This window comes from Carassius gibelio, chromosome B25 (assembly GCF_023724105.1).
Source record: "Carassius gibelio isolate Cgi1373 ecotype wild population from Czech Republic chromosome B25, carGib1.2-hapl.c, whole genome shotgun sequence".
NCBI classification, from domain to species: domain Eukaryota; kingdom Metazoa; phylum Chordata; class Actinopteri; order Cypriniformes; family Cyprinidae; genus Carassius; species Carassius gibelio.
The window spans coordinates 3,105,521-3,118,138 of record NC_068420.1 but is presented as its reverse complement, the minus strand read 5'-3'; positions in this window follow the sequence as shown (position 1 = coordinate 3,118,138).

Here is a 12,618-nt window from a genome sequence, read left to right as displayed (position 1 = left end):
AATAGACATAGTATCTTTTTGATATTGTGGCTGAATCTGTCTGACCTCTGCATTACTTGAGGATGTGCTAATCGCCTTCCTGATATTGATGATCTTCTCAGAAAAGAAGGATGCAAACTCATTGCATTTGCTGTCTGAGAGCATTTCACTTGGAATCTGACTTCAGTCTAAGTCTCGTAACTTTGAACGCTCCTCTGGTTTCAGTTGTGTTTTTGTTTATTTTGGTGACGTATAAATAAAGTCTTCCCATCTGCCTGCACTTGAGTCTTCGCCTCTTGCGATCCGTGACACTACGTCCTTAATAACAATGGATGAAAAGTTTAGAGCCCTACTGATGATTAAGTCTAGAGTGTGTCCACCTTTGTGTGTGGGTCCATGTACATGCTGAATCGACAGGTAAAAAAAAAAGCCTCAAGTCCAAATATTAATTTATCACCAATTAACTGTTTGACAAACACTTCCTGCTTCGATGTCCTGATCTGAATTTAAAAAAAATCTCAAACATGCTCCGAGGTGCCGATCTGAATCAACCGAGTCGCGAAAATGCTCCAAAGCGCCGATCTGAATCAACCGAGTCGCGAACAGGCTCCGAAGTGCCGATCTGAATCAACCGAGTCGCGAACAGGCTCCGAAGTGCCGATCTGAATCAACCGAGTCGCGAACATGCGCCGAAGTGTCGATCTGAATCAACCGAGTCGCGAACATGCGCCGAAGCGCCGATCTGAATCAACCGAGTCGCGAACATGCTCCGAAATGCCGATCTGAATCAACCGAGTCGCGAACAGGCTCCGAAGTGCCGATCTAAATCAACCGAATCGCGAACATGCTCCGAAATGCCGATCTGAATCAACCGAGTCGCGAACAGGCTCCGAAGTGCCGATCTGAATCAACCGAGTCGCGAACATGCGGCGAAGTGTCGATCTGAATCAACTGAGTCGCGAACATGCGCCGAAGTGCCGATCTAAATCAACCGAATCGCGAACATGCTCCGAAGTGCCGATCTGAATCAACCGAGTCGCGAACAGGCTCCGAAGTGCCGATCTGAAAACTTCAACCAAAGAATGTAAAAAATAACTCTATTTCTCTAATAACTCTACAATTCTATGAAAGACCTAGATCATGTATCTAAAAATAAATCGCTATAGTAAAAGAGAAATAATGAGAGGAGTGAAGTTTCCTACCATTGTGCTGTGTTTGGTCCTCAGGCGCGTCTTCACCTCGCTCACACGCGCGTTTACAACACTAAATTAATCATCTTTGCTAATTATTATAAATTTACTTCATTGTCAGCTTTAGGTACTTCATTTATTATTGTTCAATGAACTGTTTGAAACAAAAAAAAGGTTGTATTTCAGTAATAATTCAAAATTATCAAAATAAAATAAAATAATGGTTTCTATTTTAATATCCTTTAAAATATAATTTATTTCTGTGTTTGTGCAGCTGTATTTTCAGCATCATTCCTCCAGTCTTCGGTGTTACATGATCTTTAGAAATCATGAAATTATGATGATTTATTAATACAATTATTAATAGTTGTGCTACCAAATATTATTTTGGAATCTGCGATAATGTTTTCAGGATTCTTCGATGTATAATTTTTTTAAAGAACAGCGTTTATTCAAAATATAAATCTCTTCTAACAATATTAATCTTTGATATCACTTCTCATCAGTGTAACACATCCTGAATAAAAGATTCTAAGATCTAATAAAGAATACAATTTCTTATAAAAAAAAAGGATAAAAATTTACTGAGCCCAAACTATTGAACTGTAGCGAATATTGTTAGAAAATATTTATATTTTAAATAAAACTCTTCTTTTTAACTTTTTATTCATCAACGAATCCTGAAAAAAGTATCACAGATTACAAAATAATATTTATCAGCAAAACTGTTGATAATTCTAATAATAAATCATCATATTATTCTGATTTCTGAAGATCATGTGACATTGAAGACTGAAGGAATGATGCTGAAAATACAGCTGCACATCACATGAATAAATTACACTTTCATGTATATTAAAATAGAAAAATGTTAATAATATCTTACAATATTACATGTTTTCCAGTATTTTTGATCAAATAAATGCTGTCTTGATGAGTAAAATAAATTCTTGTAAAAAAACATAAACAATCATTCTGATCCCAAACTCTGACCGGTAGTGTGTGTGTGTGTGTGTGTGTGTTTATATATATAGTCGCGAACAGGCTCCGAAGTGCCGATCTGAAAACTTCAACCAAAGAATGTAAAAAATAACTCTATTTCTCTAATAACTCTACAACTCTATGAAAGACCTAGATCACGTATCTAAAAATAAATCGCTATAGTAAAAGAGAAATAATGAGAGGAGTGAAGTTTCCTACCGTTGTGCTGTGTTTGGTCCTCAGGCGCGTCTTCACCTCGCTCACACGCGCGTTTACAACGCTAAATTAATCATCTTTGCTAATTATTATACATTTACTTCATTGTCAGCATCAGGTACTTCATTTATTATTGTCCAATGAACTGTTTGAAACAAAAAAAAAGTTGTATTTCAGTAATAATTCAAAATTATCAAAATAAAATAAAATAAAATAATGGTTTCTATTTTAATATCCTTTAAAATATAATTTATTTCTGTGATGTGCAGCTGTATTTTCAGCATCATTCCTCCAGTCTTCAGTGTTACATGATCTTTAGAAATCATGAAATTATGATGATTTATTAATACAATTATTAATAGTTGTGCTACCAAATATTATTTTGGAATCTGCGATAATGTTTTCAGGATTCTTCGATGTATATATTTTTTAAAGAACAGCGTTTATTCAAAATATAAATCTCTTCTAACAATATTAATCTTTGATATCACTTCTCATCAATGTAACACATCCTGAATAAAAGATTCTAAGATCTAATAAAGAATACAATTTCTTATAAAAAAAAGGATAAAAATTTACTGAGCCCAAACTATTGAACTGTAGCGAATATTGTTAGAAAATATTTATATTTTAAATAAAACTCTTCTTTTTAACTTTTTATTCATCAACGAATCCTGAAAAAAGTATCACAGATTACAAAATAATATTTATCAGCAAAACTGTTGATAATTCTAATAATAAATCATCATATTATTCTGATTTCTGAAGATCATGTGACACTGAAGACTGGAGGAATGATGCTGAAAATACAGCTGCACATCACATGAATAAATTACACTTTCATGTATATTAAAATAGAAAAATGTTAATAATATCTTACAGTATTACATGTTTTCCAGTATTTTTGATCAAATAAATGCTGTCTTGATGAGTAAAATAAATTCTTGTAAAAAAACATAAACAATCATTCTGATCCCAAACTCTGACCGGTAGTGTGTGTTTGTGTGTGTGTGTGTGTGTGTGTGTGTTTATATATATAGTCGCGAACAGGCTCCGAAGTGCCGATCTGAAAACTTCAACCAAAGAATGTAAAAAATAACTCTATTTCTCTAATAACTCTACAACTCTATGAAAGACCTAGATCACGTATCTAAAAATAAATCGCTATAGTAAAAGAGAAATAATGAGAGGAGTGAAATTTCCTACCGTTGTGCTGTGTTTGGTCCTCAGACGCGTCTTCACCTCGCTCACACGCGCGTTTACAACGCTAAATTAATCATCTTTGCTAATTATTATACATTTACTTCATTGTCAGCATCAGGTACTTCATTTATTATTGTCCAATGAACTGTTTGAAACAAAAAAAAAGTTGTATTTCAGTAATAATTCAAAATTATCAAAATAAAATAAAATAAAATAATGGTTTCTATTTTAATATCCTTTAAAATATAATTTATTTCTGTGATGTGCAGCTGTATTTTCAGCATCATTCCTCCAGTCTTCAGTGTTACATGATCTTTAGAAATCATGAAATTATGATGATTTATTAATACAATTATTAATAGTTGTGCTACCAAATATTATTTTGGAATCTGCGATAATGTTTTCAGGATTCTTTGATGTATAATTTTTTTTTATATATATATATGCCCACTAACACACTAGGCAAGGCAAGTTTATATATATAGCACATTTCATACACAATGGTAATTCAAAGTGCTTTACATAAAAGAAAGTACAATAATCATAAAGAAAAATTATAACACAAATTAAACAAGCAATTTTAAAACTTTTAAAATGATTAAAAAATTTACTTAATTTAAAATGAATTTATAAACAGTTACAAAATTCATTTACTTGGAAAAAAACAGTGAAAATATAGTGCAATCGGTTCGGACATTGCACAGTGCTCATTCAATAAATGCACAGCTAAACAGATGAGTTTTAAGTCTAGATTTAAATGTGACTAGTGTTTTAGCACATCTGGTCTCTTCTGGAAGATGATTCCAACTGCTAGCGGCATAGAAACTAAAAGCAGATTCCCCTTGTTTTGTGTGAACCCTTGGTATTTCTAACTGACTCGATCCTAATGATCTGAGTGCTCTGTTAGGTTTATATTCAGTGAGCATATCTGCAACTGCAGTTTTTAAGGAGTTTGGAAATGTCCCAGAAAGAAGTGAAGTGTTCACCACTTCTAAGAGATCTGCTTCTAAGCAGTTAAGCACACTGTTGAAAAAAGATGTGGGAAGTGTGTCAAGATAGCAGGTTGATGATTTTAGGTGCTGCACTGTGTCTTCCAGAATGTTGCTATCAATTGCTTCAAAAATAGAAAGTATCTTTTTGATATTGTGGCTGAATCTGTCTGACCTCTGCATTACTTGAGGATGTGCTAATCGCCTTCCTGATATTGATGATCTTCTCAGAAAAGAAGGATGCAAACTCATTGCATTTGCTGTCTGAGAGCATTTCACTGGGAATCTGACTTCAGTCTAAGTCTCGTAACTTTGAACGCTCCTCTGGTTTCAGTTGTGTTTTTGTTTATTTTGGTGACGTATAAATAAAATCTTCCCATCTGCCTGCACTTGAGTCTTCGCCTCTTGCGATCCGTGACACTACGTCCTTAATAACAATGGATGAAAAGTTTAGAGCCCTACTGATGATTAAGTCTAGAGTGTGTCCACCTTTGTGTGTGGGTCCATGTCCATGCTGAATCGACAGGTAAATAAAAGCCTCAAGTCCAAATATTCATTTATCACCAATTAACTGTTTGACAAACACTTCCTGCTTCGATGTCCTGATCTGAATTAAAAAAAAATCTCAAACATGCTCCGAGGTGCCGATCTGAATCAACCGAGTCGCGAAAATGCTCAGAAGTGCCGATCTGAATCAACCGAGTCGCGAACAGGCTCCGAAGTGCCGATCTGAATCAACCGAGTCGCGAACATGCGCCGAAGTGTCGCCCTGAATCAACCGAGTCGCGAACAGGCTCCGAAGTGCTGATCTTAATCAACCGAATTGTAAACATGCTCCGAAGTGCCGATCTGAATCAACCGAGTCGCGAACAGGCCCCGAAGTGCCGATCTGAATCAACCGAGTCGCGAACAGGCTCCAAAGTGCCGATCTGAATCAACCGAGTCGCGAACAGGTTCCGAAGTGCCGATCTGAATCAACCGAGTCGCGAACAGGCTCCGAAGTGCCAATTTGAATCAACAGAATCGCGAACAGGCTCCGAAGTGCCGATCTGAATCAACAGGGTCGCGAACAGGCTCCGAAGTGACGCCCAGCTCGTGACGACGTAACTGGACCAGACCATATTCGTTGCAGCGATGTCCCAAATAACGTTCCAGCGACGTAACTTGTGATTCCCACAAACGTGGAATGTGAATAGTAACCTCCTAACGAACAAACTGGCACGTTATGAGGACGTGACCTTACCGGATAATATTGGTAGCAACAGCATATTTTCACCTCACCATTACCTTGAAATACATAAAGAACTAATAAACTCAATCCATCTCTAGTGTAAAAAATAAACCTTACGAAATCTAATTGTAATCTAATTATAGGGGATTCATTGTAAATACATTAATTACATACATTCAATGCAAGCAAATACAAAAACATTACATTCTAATATAAAATAAACAAAACACACTGCATTCATTCACAAATCAACATTTATTCAGCACTACTTTCTACAAATATTAAGCCAAAAAAAAATTGTCATGAGCACAGAAAACTAAATACATAAATTCATAGATTACACAATATAAACAACAGATAATGTTTGTCTTAAGAATGGGGATAGTTAATGACATTATCAATGAAAATTATATATAATTATCAGTATAATAATTGATACAACTCTACATAATTTGGTGCAGCAAAAAATACATGATAAATAGATATGAAACAATTGAGCAGATACTGCACAGAGATACTGCACAAAGTAAAACTGTTTCTTGAGCGTCGTATATGAGGCTCCTGGTATAAATGTCTGGTGGTGATGTGCTTTAATTACATGGCATGCAGGAAAAAATGTAGCTAATTCATGCGCACTATTTTCTATTTCATTCCCTTGATTTGCTAAATCATGTACAATATTTATACATCAAGAGAACGAATTAGTAAATTGTGCATACGATTTAGCAAATCAATGAAATGTAAAAGTAAGCTTGCACGTTTTAGTACATCGAGGGAACGAATTAGTAAATCATGGACATGACTTCTTTTTTTTCTTGCATGTCATGATCAGGGCTCTGTGCTCACTATCAGAGGATAAACCTAAACAATATAGCAATTTCCAAAGAACCATAATTCTTGAGCTTCTCAGATAAAAAGCATTCATACAGCGTAAAGATATGAAAAATGAACAATATAGAGATTTCTAGCATCTCTACTGTATTATTTGTCCCACACGAAAACAGTTTTAAAGAAAATGAGCGTATTGACTTTCTCAGAAGAATCTGTGATCTCTGATTACTGACTGTGGAGATGACTCTTTCAGACAGTGCTGAGGAGGCAGAGTTAGGTGCAGGACAGCTGATAGAGAAGAGGAAGAGTGTGTTTCTTACCCCAGCAGCAGAAGACAGGCTCTTCTGAGGGAAGGACAGGAGGCTTGATGCAGTGTTTTGCTGTAGAACAATGCTCCTTCTCAGCACCTGATCTTCTTCAGAAAAGAGTTCCTCTAGTGTAGAGTCAGACACTTAGATTTCTTGCAAACTAGAATCTTTGAATAACATTTAGCATATTACTGTAGTCATGTTCATTGTTTTTATTATAACACATGGAAAGTTTATGAGAAAATTGTTAAATGTGTTCTTCCTCCTCTTCTTCATCCTGGGCCTGCACTGTCAACATCCTTCTCTGAGCTGAAAGGGAGGATCATCTTGTTAATGTTGCTTATGTACAGGTCCTTCTCAAAAAAATTAGCATATTGTGATAAAGTTCATTATTTTCCATAATGTAATGATAAAAATTAAACTTTCATATATTTTAGATTCATTGCACACCAACTGAAATATTTCAGGTCTTTTAATGTTTTAATACTGATGATTTTGGCATACAGCTCATGAAAACCCAAAATTCCTGTCTCAAAAAATTAGCATATAATGAAAAGGTTCTCTAAACGAGCTATTAACCTAATCATCTGTATCAACTAGTAAACTCTAAACACCTGCAAAAGATTCCTGAGGCTTTTAAAATCTCCCAGCCTGGTTCATTACTCAAAACCGCAATCATGGGTAAGACTGCCGACCTGACTGCTGTCCAGAAGGCCATCATTGACACCCTCAAGCGAGAGGGTAAGACACAGAAAGAAATTTCTGAACGAATAGGCTGTTCCCAGAGTGCTGTATCAAGGCACCTCAGTGGGAAGTCTGTGGGAAGGAAAAAGTGTGGCAAAAAACGCTGCACAACGAGAAGAGGTGACCGGACCCTGAGGAAGATTGTGGAGAAGGACCGATTCCAGACCTTGGGGGACCTGCAGAAGCAGTGGACTGAGTCTGGAGTAGAAACATCCAGAGCCACCGTGCACAGGTGTGCAGGAAATGGGCTACAGAGAAGCAGCACTGGACTGTTGCTCCCAAGTACTTTTTTCGGATGAATGTCAGCCATGTCAGCTGCTGGTGTTGGTCCACTGTGTTTTATCAAGGGCAGGGTCAAAATGCAGCTAGCTATCAGGAGATTTTGGAGCACTTCATGCTTCCATCTGCTGAAAAGCTTTATGGAGATGAAGATTTCGTTTTTCAGCACGACCTGGCACCTGCTCACAGTGCCAAAACCACTTGTAAATGGTTTACTGACCATGGTATAACTGTGCTCAATTGGCCTGCCAACTCTCCTGACCAGAACCCCATAGTGAATCTGTGGGATATTGTGAAGAGAAAGTTGAGAGACGCAAGACCCAACACTCTGGATGAGCTTAAGGCCGCTATCGAAGCATCCTGGGCCTCTATAACACCTCAGCAGTGCCACAGGCTGATTGCCTCCATGCCACGCCACATTGAAGCAGTCATTTCTGCAAAAGGATTCCCGACCAAGTATTGAGTGCATAACTGAACATAATTATTTGAAGGTTGACTTTTTTTGTATTAAAAACACTTTTCTTTTATTGATCGGATGAAATATGCTAATTTTTTGAGACAGGAATTTTGGGTTTTCATGAGCTGTATGCCAAAATCATCAGTATTAAAACAATAAAAGACCTGAAATATTTCAGTTGGTGTGCAATGAATCAAAAATATATGAAAGTTAAATTTTTATGATTACATTATGGAAAATAATGAACTTTATCACAATATGCTAATTTTTTGAGAAGGACTTGTATGTTCACAACCAGTCAAAAATCTGGAATCTTTTCTTTATGGTTTTCAAGATAAGTCTCTTCTGCTCACCAAGGCTAAATTAACTTGATCAAAATTACAACAACAAAAAAAATAATATTGTAAAAGTAAAAAAAAAAGTAAGAAATAACAGTTTTCATACTCTTTTTCAAACATACTTTCAAACTTATTTATTGAAATAATTATGAGGCAAAGCTGAATTTTTCAATAACTTTACTCCAATCTTCAGTGTCACATGATCCTTTTCATATACTGATTTGCTGCTTTTTCATAAACATTGCTGATTATCATCAATCAGTGCATTTACATGCACCTAATCACATTATTGCCACTATGATCAAAGTGTAATTCTGCTGATGACGTACATGAATGATGTGAATCACATCTGCAGTTAGCTTACTACGGTCATTAGTTCCACTGAACTCTATTGGTAACGAAGGAACTTGTGACCACAGTTGGTTTTAGGGAAACGTACCCCATATTAGAAATGATGGGGAAGAAAACTTAGCATTTCTGGAGAGTCACTTTTTTTCTTCATGATTATTTTATAAAAACAAAGTTCAAAACATTGAAAAAAAAAAGTAATCTTTTGTGAAATTACAAAAGTGTTCTTTACCAATGGTATTCAATTTTATGCATCCTTGCTGTTAGCATCCCCCCCCCCCCCCCAAAAAAAAAAATATTTAACTGTAGTGTAGAGAAAAGGTTTGGGCAGCACAACTGTTTTCAACGCTAGTAATAATCAGAAAAATTTATTGAGCAGTAAACCATAATTTAGAATGATTTCTGAAGATCATGTGACACTGAAGACTGGAGTAATTAATGCTGAAAATATAGCTGTGCATTATAGAAATAAACTATACTTTTAAAATATATTTAAAACTTTTGACTCACTGTGTACATTGCTACATTTAAATGAAAACTCAACTTGTAATAAACAATGCACACATTCTCAAAGAACTTACATTCTGGTGATTACTTCCTTCCCTCACTGCTGTCTTCTTCAGTCGTTCCCAGACCTCCTTAGACAATTTGGATAAGTCACAAATTGCAATAGTTATATAACTATAATCACAATACTCAACTATATATATAATTATAAATATATATATTGAATCAGCACACAAGTATCGGGATAGTACTGAATTGGCAGATTAGCATATCATCCCAGCCCTAGTTACTATAGTCAAAACAATGAAACTCTCTTCAAGAGCGCACAATAACTGAGATTTAAAACTGTTAAAAGAAAAGGCTCAAAATATTGCACACATATAATACACAACATCAATATCTCTTCCCTTGGTGTTTTGAACATTTCTATAAGTAATTCTACACGCTGTGACTCTTTGTTGCTTCAAGCGATCAATCTGCGCACTGGTTGTGTTTACGCGCTGCACGCTGTATAGGAGCCATACCCTTCCGTATTATAATACATTAGCACAATGAAAGATTATTAAGTCTTTCTTGTTCTGTCCCATCTACCACATGTTGCTGCCTTCATTACTGTGCTATACATTTAAAAGAAATGTATTTTACACGCACACATGCATTATGTATACACACACACACACACACACACACACACACACACACACACACACACACACACACACTTTTGCACATCCTGTCATACCGGTGACTGGGTGTTGCTGCAATAGACTCATTTTGCAGCATTAAGGTTAACGATTAATCGATTAATTGATCGTTAATTTAAACGACGACCGATCATGGAAATTATTGAAAATTGACATCCCTACACAGAAGTATAGAAATTCTACATTGATTAAAAAAAAAAAGCAAAAAACTGATTGGATTGGTAAAGTCTATTACTCCTCGTTTTCATCAAGTGCTAGAGTTGTAGCAATTTCTTATAAATAAAAAACCTTAGATTTCAATTAAATACAGTAGAAAAGGATACCTCAGGTAGATTTATATTAGTTGACTGTATAATTAACAGGAACAGGTTGAGACTGGCATCAATATACGGCCCTAATACAGATGATCCAATTTTCTTTAATAAATTAACCATAAAACTGGCTTCCGCAGAGGGTCAATGTATTCTGGGTGGAGATTTCAATCTTGTGTTGAACCCGTCATTAGATCGCTCAGCCCCCAAGAACACTACTTTGTCAAAATCTGCAACAGCATTGTATCAAGGCATGAATGAACTTGGGTTAAAAGATGTGTGGAGACTGCAAAACCCGGGTAAAAAGGAATTCTCTTTCTACTCTAATGTTCACAATACATACTCTAGAATTGACTTGTTTTTGACCTCACAAACATTACTGTCTCACATTAAAACACGTCTTTATCTGGCTGCAACCGTATCAGACCACAATGCTCTAATGATGGAAGTGTCTATGCCACAGGAAGGCCCTACCGCCCATAGATGGAGATTTAAAACATTCCTACTTAAAGATCCCGATTTTGTAAATTATATGAACGACAAGTTAGATATATATTTGGAGACTAACTTAAATACTGCTTCTCATTCAGTTGTTTGGGAAACACTTAAGGCATATATGAGAGGTAACATTATCTCATATTTATCCCATAAAAATTAACAAAAGACAGACCAATTACCGCAACTTGTACATGAAATAAAAATACTTGAAATCCAACATGCCCAAACCAAACAATCCAAAACCCTTAGTTCATTAAAACAAAAACGGACTCTGTATGACAATCTTTGTACTAGTAAAGCTGAAGCAGCCATGGTGAGAACTAAATATCATTACTATGAGTTTGGTAACAAAACTAGCAAGTTGCTTGCCTGGCAGCTAAAGCAAGAAGATACAGGGAAATACATACAATGCATCAAAACTGATGATGATCAGTATTTAGAAGAGTCTAAGGACATAAACTTGGAATTCAAAAAATATTATGAAACGTTATATAAAACAGAGAAGTCAACGGAAACTGAAATCAAAGACTTCCTTAACAAATTAACAATACCTAAACTCACAGTCACAGACAGGAATCTATTAGATGAAGCGATATTAGAAGAAGAGGTTCACCAAGCGATCAAGTCCTTGCAAAATAATAGAGCCCCAGGACCTGATGGGTACCCAATTGAATACTTCAAAACTTTCCCAGAAAAAATATTAACGCCGCTAACAAACATGATTAGAGAAGCATTCCAAAAAGAAACACTCCCGAAAACATTGGAGTTGGCAACTATTACGCTACTTTCAAAACCTGGAAAGGATCCACAAACGTGCAGCAATTATAGACCCCTCAGCCTTCTTAACTCTGATTATAAAATTTTATTGAAAATTATTGCACAACGTTTAGAGAAAGTAGTCCCAAAAATAATTAATACAGACCAAACAGGTTTTATCAAGAACAGACAAGGTGCAGATAATGTTAGGCGACTATTTCATATTATAGAGCACACAAAAAAACATGATCACCCTGCCATGATCGTCTCTATGGACGCCGAGAAGGCGTTTGACAGGACAGAACCAAACTTTCTTCTTGAAACCATGAGGGCCATGAATTTTGGTGAAAATCTTCTGGGTTTCATCAGGACCCTATTCGACGCCCCCAGATCGCAGATCCTAACAAATGGGGTTCTGTCGGACGCCTTTTCCTTATCGCGTGGCTGTCGTCAGGGCTGTCCTTCATCTCCCGCGCTCTTCTCAATTGCAATAGAGCCACTGGCTATTGCCCTACGATCAGACATATCCATCACCGGCATAAAAATTGGAACGGAAGAGCATAAACTCGCACTCTATGCAGACGACTTATTAGTATTTATATCTCAACCTATCACATCATTTCCCTCGTTATTGACTAATCTTAAAAAATACAGTGCTGTATCGGGATACAAAATTAATTACTCTAAAAGTGAAGCTTTCCCAATCAACATGACAAACCATTACATAAGTCTGCTTCCAGTTAAATTT